Below are 17,293 nucleotides of genomic sequence, written 5' to 3' on the forward strand. Positions count from 1 at the left end.
CAGTGTGGGTGTATTCAGGATAAACTATGCCAGCCAAGCTTTGTGCTGAGTTGAGATTGCTGTCTTTCATAAGTGGTAAACCTGCATTGTATTGGGTTTTTTGTTCCTTGCCAGTGTGCATGTGGCCTATGTGGCTAGACCAGGGACTGTGATACTGAGGCACACACCTTTAGACTGACAGTTAAGGGTACCAAGTCATTTGATTTTCTCTAATATGAACAATGTTTTCTCTTATACTCAAACTGTTTATCTACACTTACTTCCTAAGGCATGTCATCTCCTTTTCATCAAAATCTATGTGGAAATCTCCCATCAGATGTCCCTACTACAGAGAGATTATCCAAAATGAAAAATTTCATGAAATTTTAATGCCTAAAAATCATTTCCCCCTGAACACAGGGAGTTTCTGAGATAGTGTTGCTAAGTGGAGAGTCAAGGATCTTTTTTCTGGCCTCCAGAGCCATGCTCAATCTCAGCACCCAACAAGCAGTGATGAATCTCAAAGAATGGAGGAGAGGTTATACGGGAACTGTTATGGTGCTCAATTTTTTATTCTTACTTGTGATGTGTTTCAGGCCTCACAACATCTGCCTGTTTAAATTTCAGCTGGGAATTTTTGTTTCTGTTTAAACAACTTCCTAATTTCTTATAATAATGACTAAAATTTCCTTGTGCAGTCTAGCTTTTTCATGACTGACTTTTTCTTCCTTTTTAATCTCCTGATAACTTCACAGCGCATGCATTATCTTCTTCTGTTGAAATCAAACATCACCAAGATGGGCTGATTACCTCAAGGATACATGATGACTACCCAGGCTAGAAAGAACTGAATGCTGGAGCTCTTACTCCAAGTGCAGAGTACTTTCTCCTGGGCTTCATTCATGAGTTTTCTTGGAGCCTTTCCTTCTCTAAGAGCAAACTCTCACCAGAGTACACAACATGGGATCAGGCAGCACGTTCAGTGAGGAGACTCTTGACATCCACCTGCTCACTCATCCAGAGAATACACCAAGCAGCTCAGGCAGCACTGATTACAAAGGTCAGGAGTTGGCATGTGGCTGGAGAGCTTTGCAGAGCAGTAATCAGGTGCAGGCGCTTTCCTTCCTCTTAGAGTTTTCCAACTTGATAAGGTAACATACTCAAGGGTCTGAGTTGACCTCGGGGAGTACTATAGATTTGAGCTCATGACACTTATCTTGTAAAAGTGACACAGAGGTTTATGAGGTGATGAAATTAGAGATTTTTGCATCCTTCCATATGCAACAATGTGGATGAAGCTGGAGGACAGCATGCTAAAGGAAATAAGCCAAAGAAGGATAAATGATACCTAATTCCAATTTATGAGATACAAAAATAAACTCAGAGAGTAAAATGGTAGATGCCAGGGACTAGGGGTAGGCAGAAATAGGAATTGCTCTTCCACAGGTATCTAGTTTCAGTTATAAAAGATTAATGCGTTTTCAGGATCTGCTGTACAAACACACATCAATAGTTAACAATACTGTGTTGTGCCCTTAAAATTTTTTTCAGGAAGGTAGGTCTCTTGGTAAATGTTATCACAATAAAATAAAATGAAGTAAAAAAGGAGATATCACAGAGAGAGAAAATGTTTTGGCAATCAATTCAGTTTATTAACATAGAAACTTAGACCTAAGCCACTTGCCACAAGACACAAGGTTAGTCAGTGGTAGGATTGGCAGCAGAATGCGTGTCTTGTGATTCCCAGTCTGGTGGTGTTTCCACACATCATGCAGCATATGGCTGCAAAAGATGCACCAAAGTAACTGCATTCGTGTCTCATTAATGAGCCAGCAGGAGAACTTAGGTTTAACAAATAACAAATTGGAAACAGCCCTCAAGGCACCAGTCCAAATCTGGTCTGAGAGTCTAGCAGCCTGGGATCCCAAGTTCTGAGTCATAGCCATCCCAATGACTCACATTTCATTGCTGGCCTTTTTGGGCATCTCGCCATATTTGTAGGACAAATTTTAAATAAATAGGCAGACAGGCTCAGTGCAGACCAGAAACCAGAAACCAGAAAAACCTACTCCTGTTCTGCTTGAAGTTACTGAAAGTAGTTGTCTGTTATTACTGGTTAATATATATAAATATGTCCTTTCTAGTCACCTGTGTAGCTGCTTAGAAGAAGTCTGAATATGCAATTGTCTATCACAGAGTTATTTAAGGAGTAGATATCCACTAGTGTCAAAGTCTCTAAATTAAAAAAAAAAAAAAAGGAATCCTTTTGATTCTTCAAAGTTTTTTGTCCTTTAAGAACCATCTGACCAAATGTAAATCCTCAGAGAATAGAACTGAGAAGCTCTAAGAAGTGCTACCCAGAAAGGATAAATAGCAATGACATATGTAAGTACCAGGAACTAAATTTATATGCCTCATCAGAAATTAATGTTCATTGAGCATTTAATGTATACCAAACACCCAGGTAGGTGCTGGGAAAACAAAGAAGAATAATATGGGATCTCTTCTTTCAAGTTCAAGGATCTCAAAAACAAGCAGGACAAAGAGATGTAAATAACCACAACACTACACAACAAAGTGTTTTAACAGTGATATAATACTACCCTGAGGAAAAAACCTAGGGTCGCCAAAATTACCTAAAAGCAGGAAAAAATATCTAAAACAGTGGCCATGACCATCAGTTTATCAGTGCCTATTATTTAAAATTACCCTGTGTCAATGCCTCTGGTTTAAAATTAGTCTCTTCAGGGCTGGCATTGTGGCACAGCAGATTAACCCATTGCCTGTGATGCCAGCATCCCATATGGGCACCAGTTTAAGTACCAGCTAATCCATGTCTGATCCAGCTCCCTGCTAATGTACCTGGCAAAGCAGTGGAAGATGGCCCAAGTCCCTGGGCCCTTGCATCCATATAGGGATACCTGGATGATGAAACTCCTGGTTTCAGCTTGACCAAACCAGCAAATGGAAAATTCTCTCTCTCTCTCTCTCTCTCTGTGTGTGTGTGTGTGTGTTTGCATGTGTGTATGTGTGTGTGTGAGTGAGTGAGACTTTGCCTTTCAAATAAATCTTTAAAATCAGTTTCTTCAATGTACAAGTCGCTGGTCTGTGATTAGGCACAAGAATAGTTTTTAAAAGTAATCAGTCTCTGTTGGTCATGACTGTATCAGTGTATATTACACAGTAATTATCTGAGGCCGCCCACTCAGTAGCACTCTGATACACCTGGCTATGAATGCTTATCTATTCACTTATTCATGCATGCCTATGTTCATTTGTTGAACAAAAATTGTAATTATACTTCTGTTAACTAGTGAAGAAGAAAGAGAACAATGTGGCTTAGGAGTTATCACTTCACTTAGGTGACCAAACAATTAAGCCAGACCAAAACCAAGAATTATTTTTGCAATTGTTCTAGAACAATGCTGACATTATTGAACAAGCTCCATACATCCAATTCTATTGTATGGAAACTGTGTCTACTTTCATGTCAGCATTCTAAGAATACCTTATTCCTACACTGCCCCTTGACTATCTAAAAATATGAAAAAAGTCAGCTAGAAAGAAAAAACATATCTATAAGTATTAGAAGATGCATGGGCCGGCGCCGCGGCTCAATAGGCTAATCCTCCCCGTCAGGGTGCTGGATTCTGTCCCGGTTGCCCCTCATCCAGGCCAGCTCTCTGCTGTGGCCTGGGAGTGCAGTGGAGGATGGCCCAAGTCCTTGGGCCCTGCACCCACATGGGAGACCAGGAGAAGCACCTGGCTCCTGGCTTCGGATCAGCGCGGTGCGCTGGCCGCAGCGCGCCGGCTGCGGCGACCATTGGAGGGTGAACCAACGGCAAAAGGAAGACCTTTCTCTCTGTCTCTCTCACTGTCCACTCTGCCTGTCCAAAAAAAAAAAATGTATGGAGGGGAATCACATGGGCTCAATAATTAATTAGCTGACTAAATTTGGTTTTTCAGTGTCTTATACAAACAATCTTCTTCTACATGAATATTTTAATTCCAAAACAAAATGTGAGTATTCAAAGAGAAATTTTTATTTTCTGGATTTGAAATTTCCTCATATTCTTCCACACTTGGGAGACCAGCCCTGCAATACTTGCAAAAGTTCTGAAAAGCAATCAGTTCCATTTCCAACCCCAGTGATTGTTCTCAGCTTCACAGCTTGTAGTCTCTGCCAGGAAACGCAGCAAACGTTCCTTCTCAAAGCAGGTGCAGCAGCCTGACAATAATCCAATAAAAAACCTATTAGCTGGGTCTCCATGACACTCCTGGTATCCATGGGACCCACAATATCTTTAATGTAGATAATAAATCCAGACCATTTCCTTCCACAATTGCTCCCAATATGGCTCCACTCCTAGGACTATTCTACTAACCTTTTGTTGTTACGTTTCCTCATGAATGCTGAATCACTGTCTAATCTTTGCCATGAAACATGTGTGGTCCCACTCAGTGAAACAGATCAATCTGCTTGTGTTAGTCAATTGCAATTGCCTTCTGGGCCATATCTTTATATTGTAAGCAGCAGGTATACTCCGGACCAGGTTGTAAATTATCAGTTATGAGCTGGTGGTTAAGTGATAGGGGTAAAGAGGGAACACAAGAGGAAGTGAATGATCATTGGGGTCACTGCATATATCAGTGAGTAACTCTGTACATATAAACTACAGAATAAGTCAATATGTTAAATACAAATTCAAGGAAAATATGGTCCAGTTCATCCCAGATGTTACTTTTCCTTCAATATTCCTGTTAGCTTACCTCATTTAATTTGGAAATCCTTTATGGTGGACTATACTGAAAGTTAGAACTTTTCTTGCACCTGGGATTAAAGACTTTCATAATTAGGCATCCTACCTGCATCCAACTCCATCTCTTGCTATTCTCTTAGTAGTGTTTTATTTATAGAGACAAAAGTGGCTTACTCTTAAATGAACATGTTGCTCACTTTCTCGTTCCCTTGTTTGCTAAACTAAAATCTGCATGAAGACAGGAGACAAAATTTACTTTGCTCATTCTCGTACCTCTGGCACAGTACTTTTCACCTAATGAACAGGCAAGCTTTTGTTGAAATAATAAATTAATTTATGTTTTTTGCTCTAAAATTAATATAATTTTCCTTCCCTATATTTTTCTAGTTCTGTTATAGAATGCATGTCTCTTCATTTCTTGATTTTAAAATGTCAAGACTTTAAGAATATTTAAAGGTCATCTTGACCAAAACTCTGTTTTATAAGTGAGGAATCTGAAGCCAAAATATGTATAAGTCATCCCTCAGTGTCTGCAGAGGACTGGTTCTAGAAACTGCTACAGATGCCAAAATCCATGGATGCTTGAGTCTTTTATATAAAATAGTGTAGTACTTGAATATAATCTTGCATATCTTCCCGTATACTATAAATCATCTCTAAATTATTTATAATGCCTGCTATAAGGTAAATGCTACATAAATAGTTGTTATACTATATTATTTCAGGATAATGACAGGAAAAATGTCTATACCTGTTCAATACAGTCCTGATTTTTTTTTAATATTTTCAATACACAGTTGGTTGAATGTAAGAATGGAGGAACCTGAGGATACAGAATGCTGTACATCACTTGTCCACATCACCCAGTCCATCCTAACCCAGACTAGAACCAGGCATGGGCTTTTGCACAATCCGAGTTCGTCTGGTCTTCACAAGGAAGCTGTCATTCCTTGAAGGCATGTTGTCAACTCCTGCACAGAAACAAGGAAGACTCTATCCCAATGTTTGATAAATATTGTTCACTGACATGTTTGTTCTCTGATTTAAAATTTTGAGCTCTAAACAATAAAATCAATGTTGGGTGAATTTTAAAGTTGTTAAATTTTGTCTGTCTTTCATGTTTAATGAAAAATTAAAGTCACCTCAAATATGTGGTGATTTGTTTTAAACTAACAAAAACATCTGTGTAGCTATTAAATGTCTTGCAAGCTGTAACAAATCAACAACCACTCAGAATCAATAGTTCTCCTGGGAGACTATTTCCATTCACCAGTTCTTTTACAAAATGTGACTGAAATATTAGAACAAGAATCTGGGAAAACAGGAAGGCATGGGGGAAAGGGGAGTGCTTTTTAATTAGATGAGAAGGAAACTTCCTCAAAAGGCTACTGGCAATATTATCCATGCACTGATTCTCTGCAAGACCTCATCATAAGAAATACAGGAGGTCTTGTCTTCCTCTGCACAGTATGCTTCAGTAAACTAGTGGTAAATAAGAGGATAGGTTGGTAAGATCCTAAACCCAGCGGCCAGCACTGTGGCATAGAGGGTAAAGCTGCTGTCTGTGACACCAGCATCCCATATGGATTACAGTTCATGTCCTGGCTGCTCCAGTTCTGATCCAGCTCCATTTAAATGGCCTGAGAAAATCAGCAGATATCTGGATGTTTGTGCCCTGCCTTGATAAATCTGCTGGCTTTGGCCTGGCTCAGCCCTGGCCATTGCAACCATTTGGGAAGCAAACCAGCAGATGGAAGATACCTTTCTCTCCCTCTCTTCTCTCTCTTTAACTCTGACTTTCAAAATAAATAAATCTTTTCAGAAAAGAAAAAGAAAAAAAAAATCCTAGGCCCAGCTACATGGCAAATCACTTTGGTAGAGAGTCTTAGAATTGTCTGAGCATTCATGAACATCAGGTTTTAAATAAATACAGAGAAGACTGTATCTGTGCCCATTTGCAATTCCCTGCTATCTACTTCCTATGGTTCCTGGAGACATAGGTAAATTATGTTTGCACATTTCCCTCGTATGTATCTATGGACATTTACTAAGATATAAACCAGTGGAATGAGAATGCAGACAATCTGCTGCCTCCACCCTGAATCCTGGTCGTTGAAAACTGCCTTCATGTTCTTCGCTAGTCACTTCTGCCTTCCAACTGCTGGCAACACTAGAACAATCTTAGCAAACACAGGCTGAAGATGGCAGAGCTGTCATCAACCTGATCCCAGTATGTCTGAGTAGAATTGCCAAGCTAAACACCAGCCTGTCACTGTTATTTAATCCACTGAACTGTGGGGATTGTTAGATTAATATAGTACAATTCATAAAAAGTCTTACCCATGTTACAAGATTGCTGTGAAGTGCAACCTTTCTTTGAAATTTCAGCCAATACCATAATCTTCAATTTTTTTAAAATTTCAATGAAAAATTTATAACTATTTATTTATTTAATCTACTTGAAAGGGGGGGGGGGTTCCCATCTGCTTGTTTACCTCACAAATATTTTCAACAGCCAGGACTGAGCCAGACCAAAGCCAGGAGCTGAGAACTCCATCAGAATCTCCTGCAATAGTAGCAGGGACCCAAGCATTTGAGCCATCACCTGCAGTCTTCCCATATGCATTAGAAGGAAGCTGCATTGGAAGTGGAGCATCTGGAACTCAAACTGGCATCACTACATCAGTGACTTTAATTCAGATCTCTTTTAAATGTTTTATTAATCTAAAGAGAATGGATTTCATGTATTTTATAGATACAGTTCTAAGAAGATAACCATACTTTCTTCCCCACCTCCTCCATTCCCCTAACCCCTACTTTTATTTTCATTAATTTTTGCGAAGACATAATTTCAATCCACTCTTTAATCCCAGGCTTAATTCAGCACTAACCATAATATTTTTTTTTTTTTTGACAGGCAGAGTGGATAGTGAGAGAGAGAGAGACAAAGAGAAAGGTCTTCCTTTTTGCCATTGGTTCACCCTCCAATGGCCACTGCGGCCAGCGCATCGCGCTGATCCGAAGCCAGGAGCCAGGTGCTTCTCCTGGTCTCCCATGTGGGTGCAGGGCCCAAGGACTTGGGCCATCCTCCACTGCCTTCCCGGGCCACAGCAGAGAGCTGGCCTGGAAGAGGGGCAACTGGGACAGAATCCGGCGCCCCAACTGGGACTAGAACCCGGTGTGCCAGCGCCGCAAGGTGGAGGATTAGCCTGTTAAACCATGGCGCCGTGTTAATCCCAGGCTTAATACAGCACTAACCATAATATTTAACAAGTAAAAAGTAGAAACACCGGGGCTGGCTCTGTGGCTCCCTTGGTTAATCCTCCGCCTGTGGCGTCGGCATCCCATATGGATTCTGGGTTCCAGTCCCCGTTGGTCCTCTTCCAGTCCAACTCTCTGCTGTGGCCTGGGAAGGCAGTGGAGAATGATCCAAGTGCAAATATACTTGTGTATATATTTCTATTCCTATAGAATAGCAAATTTGATCACATCATGATCTGCTTACCCAAGAATCTTTCTTTGTCCTCTGTCCCTGAAACTTCCTGCCTTTTCCACACCACTGAGAGCTCACATTCACACACGTATACACACTTGCCCACAAATATTTATTGAACACTTACTGTATACTGTGAGGTATGGTCTCTTTCAGGATTCAGGAAAATAGTGATAACCAAAGCGCAAAGAGTTCCCAGGTTTAAAGAACTTCCCTTCTAGTAGTAGAAATTCACATTTAATTTATAAACATGCAAATAAGAGAAATGTGAAAAATTTTTAAAAGTGCACTGAGGAAGATAACAGGGTAAGTTGATAGAGTGACATGAGGAGGGAATTGTTCTGTTCTCCGTGGACAGGAAAGACCTGTCTAAAGATGTAGCATTTGTGCTAAGACCTAAATAATAAGAGCTAGTCACACAAAAGTTGGAGGAATTGGATTTCAGTCCATGAGAACGGCAGCATGCTAGGGCAAGAATGAGTTCATTGTGGCCACCAGAAAAATCAGATGATTGTGGCTGCTGAAGGGTAGGGAAGCAAGGGTATAGGGAGGGATAGACCAGAGCTAGATTACCTGGAGGCTGTAAGTTGACATAGGAGCTTGGAGGGGAGTATTGTGGAATGCAGGAGCAAGTGATGAGTTAAATTTTCTTGTATGGGTCTTGTGTTGTGGCATAACGGGTAAAACAGCCACCTGCAATGTTAACATCTCATATGGGCTCTGGTTGGTGTCCCAACTGCTCCACTTCAGATCCAGCCCCTTCCTAATGCACCTGAGAAAGAAGTGGAGGTCGGCCCAAGTGCTTGGGCCCCTGTACCCATGTGGAAAACCCAGATGAAGCTCCTGACTCCTGGCTTCAGATAGGCACAGCTCATTGAGACCATTTGGAAAATGAATGAGCAGATGGAAGATCTCTCTCTCTCTCTCTCTCTCTCTCTCTCTCTCTGCCTCTGCCTCTCTGTAACTCTGCCTTTCAAATAAAAAAATAAATATTTTTTAAAATTAAATAATAAATGAGGCATCAAGAAAAAAAAACTTTGTATCTTTATATACTCATACACAACCTCATGTTAATTCTTGCCAAAACTAATAAGCCAATAGGTAGCTCCATTTTGAGTTTGTTCTTAAAGATTTATTTATCTGAAAGGCTGTTAGAGATCTTTCATCCACTGGTTCACTCCACAAATGGTCACAGTGGTCGGGGCTGAGCCAAGCCAAAGCCATGAGCCAGGAACTCTTATCAGGGTTTCCCACATAGGTGATAGGGCCCCAGCACTTGGGCTGTTTCCTGCTGCCTTCCCAGGTGCACTACCAACTAGCTGGATTGGAGATGGAGTAGCCAAGACTGGCTGTAATGTGGGATTCCAGCATCACAGGCAGCAGTGTAACCCACAGCACCACAACACCAGCCCCACCTCAATATTATTATTAGAGAACGTCAACCTTAGAGGTTGTAATTAAAGTTATGGAAGAAGAAACACAAACGTAATACTTACTATTAGTTACACTTAAAGACATATGTACTGAGATTTGAAAGTAAGATTGCAAGAGAAGAACTTAAACATCTTTGCAAGCTTTTAGTTCTGAGACACTGGAAAATGGGATGGTGTCATTTCTGGATGAGGCTGAAGCTGAAAGCAGAGCCTACTCTTGTTTAAAGATTATACCTTAGATTAATTTTCTGAACAACTTTAACCCTAGCAATATTTCTTCCTTTCTCAACAAGTTAAATTTTTACTATATTTGTCTCCATTTGAGGAATGAACCAACGTATGAAAGATCTCTCTCTCTCTCTCCCTCTTTTTCACATATCTCTCTCTGCATTTGTAAATAGCCAATGTACACTTCCAAAACATTAATTTTTTCTCACTGAGAGTAAAAGGATCATTGTAGTTTTCTTTTCTAGTCAAATATTCAGAAAATGTTTGACTTGCAAACTTAAGTTACAAAATTTTAGACCATATGACTTAGCACTGGAAACAAAAGAATTAGAGGTGTCACATATGTTTATAGTATTCCTGCTGTTTTTATTATTTTGCAAAAGTGATTACAAGTTTAGAGTCTAAATTCTAGTTTATTATTGTTCTTCATCATTTTTAAAACTTTTTGTATACATTGCCATTTGTAGTATAAGTATAGGCACCTGGTATTTAGTAAATGTTCATCACTACTGCTTTTGGGGAATTTTTACTTAAGTTTATAAATGTAATATATCTTCTTCCTCAAAAAGGGTTGACTATCATTCATATTTTTGCAAACGTAAAATATCAAGATATTCATTGTATGATTGGAAACAGAAGTATGGTTTATAGTATCTCAGATACATAGTGAAGAATGGCAGAGAAAAATCTGGATATTTTATTCCCATTCACTCACTTCTTAACCTACCCTTCTTCCTTAAATGCCTGGCCAAGGAAAGAAATTAATGCTTCCAGTTTATTTTCTTGTTTTTAAAGATTTTAGTTGTTTATTTTAAAATCAGAGTTAGAGAGAAAGGGAGAGGTAGAGGAGAAAGTGAGAGAGAGAGAGAGAGAGAGAGAGAGAATCTTGTGTCTACTGGTTCACTCCCCATATGGCTGCATTGGTCAGGGTTGGCCAGGCTGAAGCCAGGAGCCAGGAGCTTCATCCAGGTCTCTCAAATGGGTGGCAGGTACACAGGTACTTGGGCAATCTTCTGCTGCTCTTCCCTGGCCATTAGCAGGGAGCTGGATTGGAAGTGGAGCAACCAGGATTTGAACCAGTGCCCATATGGGATGCCAGGCTTGCAGGCGGTGGCTTTACTTGTTACCCCACAATGATGACTTCTTGCATTGATGAATTGAGGTTAAATTTTCCTGAAGCATGTAAAGTGTTTAGATGTGCTGCCTAATAGTAGATAAGTAGGCGGGTTTTCCTTACATACAGAGAAGTTTAAGTTTAAGGACCTGGCCTAAAATCATACATCTAGGTATCAGGTCTCTGGATGTGCTGCCCATCCTTCCATTTTCTCCTATACCAGCCAACCTCTGAGGCTGGACTCATTTTTCTCAATTAAATTTGTTCCCATGAATTACAACTGTTTTTCCAAGTACATAGATGGGGTGGTGAATAGCTGTTTTTAAACCCTAAAAGGAGCAAGAGCACAACCCTGGAGAATGACAACAGGGAGCTTCTTTAAGGCAATTTAAAACTTGAGATCAGACCTATATCAGCAGTGACAAATAGAAAACAAAATAATCACCTATGGTGTTGATCCTATAAACAGCTACTCACTCTCCTTAAATCCCTCAAATCACCTTGTACTTTGATATATTTCCTTCCTTCCCACACCCTTACATTTTCTGACTGATTAGATGGTAAAAACAGTGAAGGCAAGGACAGAGTCTTCTGTATCCTACATAAGTGGACTAATAGACTCAGTTGATGCAAATGAGCACAAGGCTACTATGCAGGCTCATGGAGGTGGAAGACAAAAATCTTTATGTTGACTGGAACCTTCCTAGTTTCTTGCTTACAAGCACTGCTGAGTAAATTCTCAAATTGTTTTCCCTGAATTCTTAATCCAAATTTAACATGTTCTTCAGGATTCTATTAGTTCCACCTGTTTCATGAAGATTTCCCTGAAACTGCCAAGTTGATTTTCCACTTTAATGGAACCCCCCAAGCTACAGATGACTCTTTCATAAGGCTTAACCATATCCTACCTCTGTTATTCAATTATACAAGTTTGATTAAAATGGAAAGCCAGGGACTATGCATTTTTCCTTAATATTTTTGCCCCATCTATTTCCCTTCTTTTAATATCCCTATACCCTAAGTGGTATGACAATCTGGTACAAAAGTGAAGTCACATGAAAAATAACAAAACTGTGAATGATTTTTCATAAATATATTTGGACTTTGCCATCCAAACAGATGCTGTTCTCTTCAATGCACTTTTCTTGGATAGTTCATGATCATCTTTTGGAGGGTAGATAGCTGATGCTTACCTTATTCTATGTTGAATTTGACTCTCCTATGTTTAGTTTTCACTAACAAACCAGGCACATTTCCCTAGTGATGATCTTTTGTTTTTCCAACTTGAAACTTTCTACTAAGGACTACTTGAGGCAAATCAAACATTAGCAAGTAGCCTGAATAAGTATACAACCAAAACTTTGATGTCTTTACATTCTCCATTCCCTGTGCAGAATGGCCCTTTTCCCTTTACAGCCACCATAGCATTGGGAACTCTGAAAGAGCACACCTCTGATGCCTGAAGTAATGGGATGCCCCAACCCTCTCTGCCCCACCAGAGCATGAGCTCTGGCGTACAGTAAGCAGGCATTTCTGTTCTTTGTCTCAAGACAAAGCACAGTGACTTAGTTAATAAATCAAAAAATCAAACCATTAACTTCTCAAAAAATGTTTCCATCAGCATTGCTAATGAGTCAAGGAAGGAACTGATCAATGCAGATGTGAGAAGCCAAGCAAGTTTTGGTGGCTCATGTGCGACCTGACATGGACATTGATATATGAGTAAAACATAGATAGTGGAGAAGGAGGTAATCTCAGAGGACTGTGCAGCAAGCACATTATTACATCTATTAAGCTTCACCAAAGAGATTGAGGCATGTACCATCACCATTCGGTCACTACCACAAACACAGATAAATATACAGAGATTGTTCAAACAAGGACTTGTCTCGATTCAGTTAAATTGTTTCAATGTAAGGGTTGTCACGAATGGAGCAGTGTGATATGCAGAAATTGGCAGTGAGTTACATAATTTGGGGAAATCTGTTAAACTTTCTAAGTCTCAATGCCCTCATCTTTAAAATGGAAATAATACTGTTTGTGCTCTGCTGGGTCTTAGTCCACCCGTACAAGGATGGACTGGGTCTGAGGAAAGGTAAGTGCGCCGCTCGCCCGTTCCCCAGCCTCCCGATCCCGGAGACAATCAGACGCAGCGGGGAGCCAAGTCTAGCAAGGACTCATTTACTTCATGTGAAGCAGAACCTTTTATAGCACAAAACTGCAGAGTCATTGGGGCAGGGCTAAGGACCAACCAATCACTTAAAAAATCTCCTTATGGGGGGATTTCTATAGGACTAGCCATATGTCTATGCACTTGTTACTAGTTTTGTTACCTCCCCTGATGTTGCGCAGCCAATTAGTTTTAGTGGTAAACAACTTTGGATTCCGCCCACCTTACTTCCTTTGGGCACCATCATGTAACTAATTTCCCCCACATATTCCCCCTTTTTTGTTTTAGCACGCGGTCCCTGTCTTAGGTTGCCCCCAGCCGTCCTTGCCCTTACCCGTCATTGGTAACCCAGGCAGCTTGGCCATGAGCCCTGTCTTAGGTTGGTACAGGACGCTGGGTGCTTTACCCGTCTTGGGGTGTCGCGTGACTTGTAATTATGGGAGCGTGGTGAGCTTTCTCCACTGCCTGTCTTAGGTTGTTCCGGTCCATCCGGAATCTTACCCATTGTTGGCAATGTGGAGAGCACTGGGGACACTTCTCCAGTTCAGGGGATCATAGCCCTCTGTGGCTAGCAGCCTCTAGTAATGAACCTCAACCTGTCTTACCCTTGTTGCCTCTATGTGCTGTTGTATAAACTGTATAAGGCTATTCATTATGCATGGGCCAATAGCAAGGATTAAAAGCAGGGTGAGAAGCAGTCCAAAAAGAGGGAGGAGGTAGGGCAAGAGTCCATTAAGGCCTGTCCAAAGGGGGCTTTCTTGGAGTTCTCTTCGTCTTTTTCAGGTCTTCCTGAAGTGTTTTGATGATCACGTTTGGGTCATCGAATCCCCCGTCACTGGGCTGGGCACTTCAGGATCACAGCGAAGCGTAGCATCATCACCTGCCTCTGGATCTCCGTCCATTTCTGGAAGAGGAAAGACAAGGGGATCTCCCTCAGGGGCAAACCGCTCCCTGGGTGGGTTGTTCTGTTTTTGAGCATCTTCCTGCATAGAGGAAACAGGCAGAAACTTAAGGTTTCTGGCTGGAAGCCAGATTGGGGCTGTCTCCCCTACGGGGAAGACGCATCCAAATCCTCTGCCCATGGTGATTAAGGGGTCTGGTCCCCTCCATTGTTGCGTTAGAGGGTCCTTCCATTTAACCTGAACCTGGGGCCTGGGGTTTAATTGGCCCCAGTGTCTTTGGAATTTTGATTCAGTTGACCCCTTGGAAAAATTTAAAATATTGATAGTGAACAAAGCCATTTGTAATTGGTTATGGGGGCTAATTCCCCCTTTTTGTTTTAAGAGTTGTTCTTTTAGGCATTGATGATTTCGTTCTACAATTGCCTGGCCCTGAGGGTTGTAAGGTATTCCTGTGATGTGTTTGATATGCCATCTGCTAAAAAAAGTCCGACATTGCTTCGCTAATAAAGCAAGGTCCATTATCTGTTTTAACCTATGCTGGCAGGCCTAGAGTGGCAAAGCATTGAAGGAAATGTGATTGTGAATATTTAGCCTTTTCTCCTGTATGTGCTGTGGCCCAACAAGCTCCTGAATAAGTATCGATGGAAACAAAAACATATTTAAGCTTACCAAAGGCTGAAAAATGGGTGACATCAGTTTGCCAGAGAGTGTTGGGTTTGAGGCCTCCAGGATTTACTCCCTGTGTCTGTAATGGGGGCACCTTCAGGAAGGGTTGACACGTTTTGCAAGTGTGGACAATTTTTTTGAGGTCCCATACAGGGACTTGGGGGAACCTGTATTGTAGGCCTCTCCAATTGATATGGGTTAAGTCATGTAATTGAGTGGCTTCCTGTAAAGTTAATGCTTGTGGCCCAATTATTTCCGACAGACAGAAACCCAGGGAGCTTTGAGTGTCCCCTCAAGTGCTGGACATGAATGGGAGCCCCCCGTCCCTCTAATAAACCTTTGAGGGTAACCATGAGGGGGGAAATAGGGTTACCGTCCAGTCTAATATGTGCTTGGGGGACATGAGGCAGCAGGTTAACCATATACAGGCTATCAGAATATAAGTTAAAGGGCCCTTGAATGTCCTGAAGAACCATAATTACAGCAAGCATTTCTTTATATTGTGCTGACCCTTGGCAGGGTTGGAACCTTTGACGGCTTGGGGTTTCCTGCTGACCCTCGAAGGCTGCATAGGCAGAGCCTGCTTGACCCCCATCGGTGAAAACATGAGGGGCATGGAGGATGGGTTTGGAAGAGAATAAAGAAGGCATTTTTAAGGGAAGTCGCCATAGCATGACGGTCCATTTGGATGGCCCATAATGGCAATTGATGTGTCCCAAAAATCCCTTGAGGGAAAGGGCAAGACGGGCATTTGCCCTGGTAAGCCATTCAACATCTGACATCCGAAAGGGGAAAACAATGGAATGGGGGTCAGAGCCATAATGCCTCTGGGCCTGAGTTCTGCCCTTGATTATAGAATCAGCAAGCTGATCAGCCTGAGAGTATACCCGAGGTGTGCCCCCCAAGGGGGTGTGAATCCACTCCATTGGTTCCCCTTCCTGAGTCAGGACTGCAGAAATCAGGGTAATCCCTGCAAACAGCCACAGAGAGAAGGGTTTATTGGCAGAATACCTTTTTAAAGAAACTTTGTCTAGGGCTTCTTGAAACTGTAGAAATATCTCCTGATGACTATCTGTAAAGGTAATATTATCTTGTGGCATTTTAGTTTTTAGCAGTGTGAACAAGGGCACAAGACTATCCTTGGCGATGGGTACCCAGGGCAGTAGCCAATTAATTTCCCCTAAAAGACTTTGAAGTTGAGTTAGGGTCATGGAGGTTGGGATATCCAACAGAGGTTTAAGGGGACTGACTTGGGTTAGAGTTAAATGGGAACCAAGCACCTTAAAAGGGGGTAGCCTCTGAATCTTACTAGGAGCCACCGTAAATCCTCCCTCAGTGAGTGTTGTAAGGACCTGGGTTAAAAGGCCCTCCAGGAGGGCAGGATCTTTGTGTCCAAGGATGATGTCATCCATATAGACATAGGCAAGGGAAACATCTGAACTTAATATGGGCTCCAAAAGTGTGGCCAGGTACTGTTGGCAGAATGCTGGACTATTAGCCATCCCTTGTGGTAATACTGTCCACTCATACCATTGATCGGGTCGAGAAAAATTAAGGGAAGGGATGGAAAAGGCAAATTTTTCACAGTCATCCGGGTGCAATGGGATAGAAAAGAAACAATCCTTAATATCTATCATAGCCAGGGTATACTCTGAGGCTATGGCGGGGGTCCAGGGCATGCCTCTCAAGGGGGTGCCCACCAATTCCATCCTTTCATTTATTTTACAAAGGTCCTGAAGCATGCGCCAGGCCCCAGACGCCTTTTGGATAACAAACACTGGCGTGTTCCAGGGGCTCGTGGACGGACGTAAGTGTCCAAGGGTCATTTGTTCCTCCACCAGAAAGCGGAGCGCCGCAAGTTTAGGTTGCGTTAATGGCCACTGCTCCACCCAGACGGGACTTCCCGGCCTCCACCTGATAGGTGGCACCCGGGGGGCAGTGGCCTTTAGGATTGGGGGTATACTCGAGTGGGTCCCTTGGGTTCCTTATGATTGGTGAGACAATCCTTTTGCTTGACCCCGTCCATGCCCCAGTCGTGCCCCTGAGCCTCTCCTTCCTCTGGAATACCCTCATAAAAGGTCTGGTGATCTGTGGTAACCACAGCATCAATTTTCCCTAGCATATCCTGTCCCAATAAATTAACTGTGAGGTTTTTCGCTACCAGGGGCCGTATTTTTCCCTGTTCTCCATCAGGACTGACCCATTTCATGAGGGCAACTGTTTCCTTAGATAGAGAATTGCCCCCCACTCCCAATATTTATGGCCCATCCGCTAGCTCCCAGGTGGGTGGCACCTCCTCTTCCCGGAGTACCGTCCTATCCGCCCCAGTGTCGATTAGGCAGTGAAACCTTTTTCCACCTATGACAACACTCATTTTGGGACGGAGCCCCTCCATAAGGGGGGCAGTCCAGTGGGCTTGGATTGTTCTAGTACGGGTCACCCCCGGTTTCCCCTTGGATGGGGTTCCTCCTTGAGTTAACGGGGCTGGAGGATGCCCCCCCTCTAGTTTAAAGGCTTCCCTTCTATATCAAATTTGGACCTGCATTCC

The 17,293-nt window shown here is 42.1% G+C and overlaps 1 pseudogene; it reads right to left on the reverse strand.

Moving 5' to 3' along the window:
- Positions 1-16,571, reverse strand: part of LOC133766363 (ribosome biogenesis protein BMS1 homolog) — a 151,778-nt pseudogene extending 135,207 nt beyond the window's left edge.
- Between the last annotated feature and the right edge of the window lie 722 nt (positions 16,572-17,293).

This window comes from Lepus europaeus, chromosome 9 (genome assembly GCF_033115175.1).
Source record: "Lepus europaeus isolate LE1 chromosome 9, mLepTim1.pri, whole genome shotgun sequence".
In the NCBI taxonomy this organism is placed as follows: Eukaryota; Metazoa; Chordata; class Mammalia; order Lagomorpha; family Leporidae; genus Lepus; species Lepus europaeus.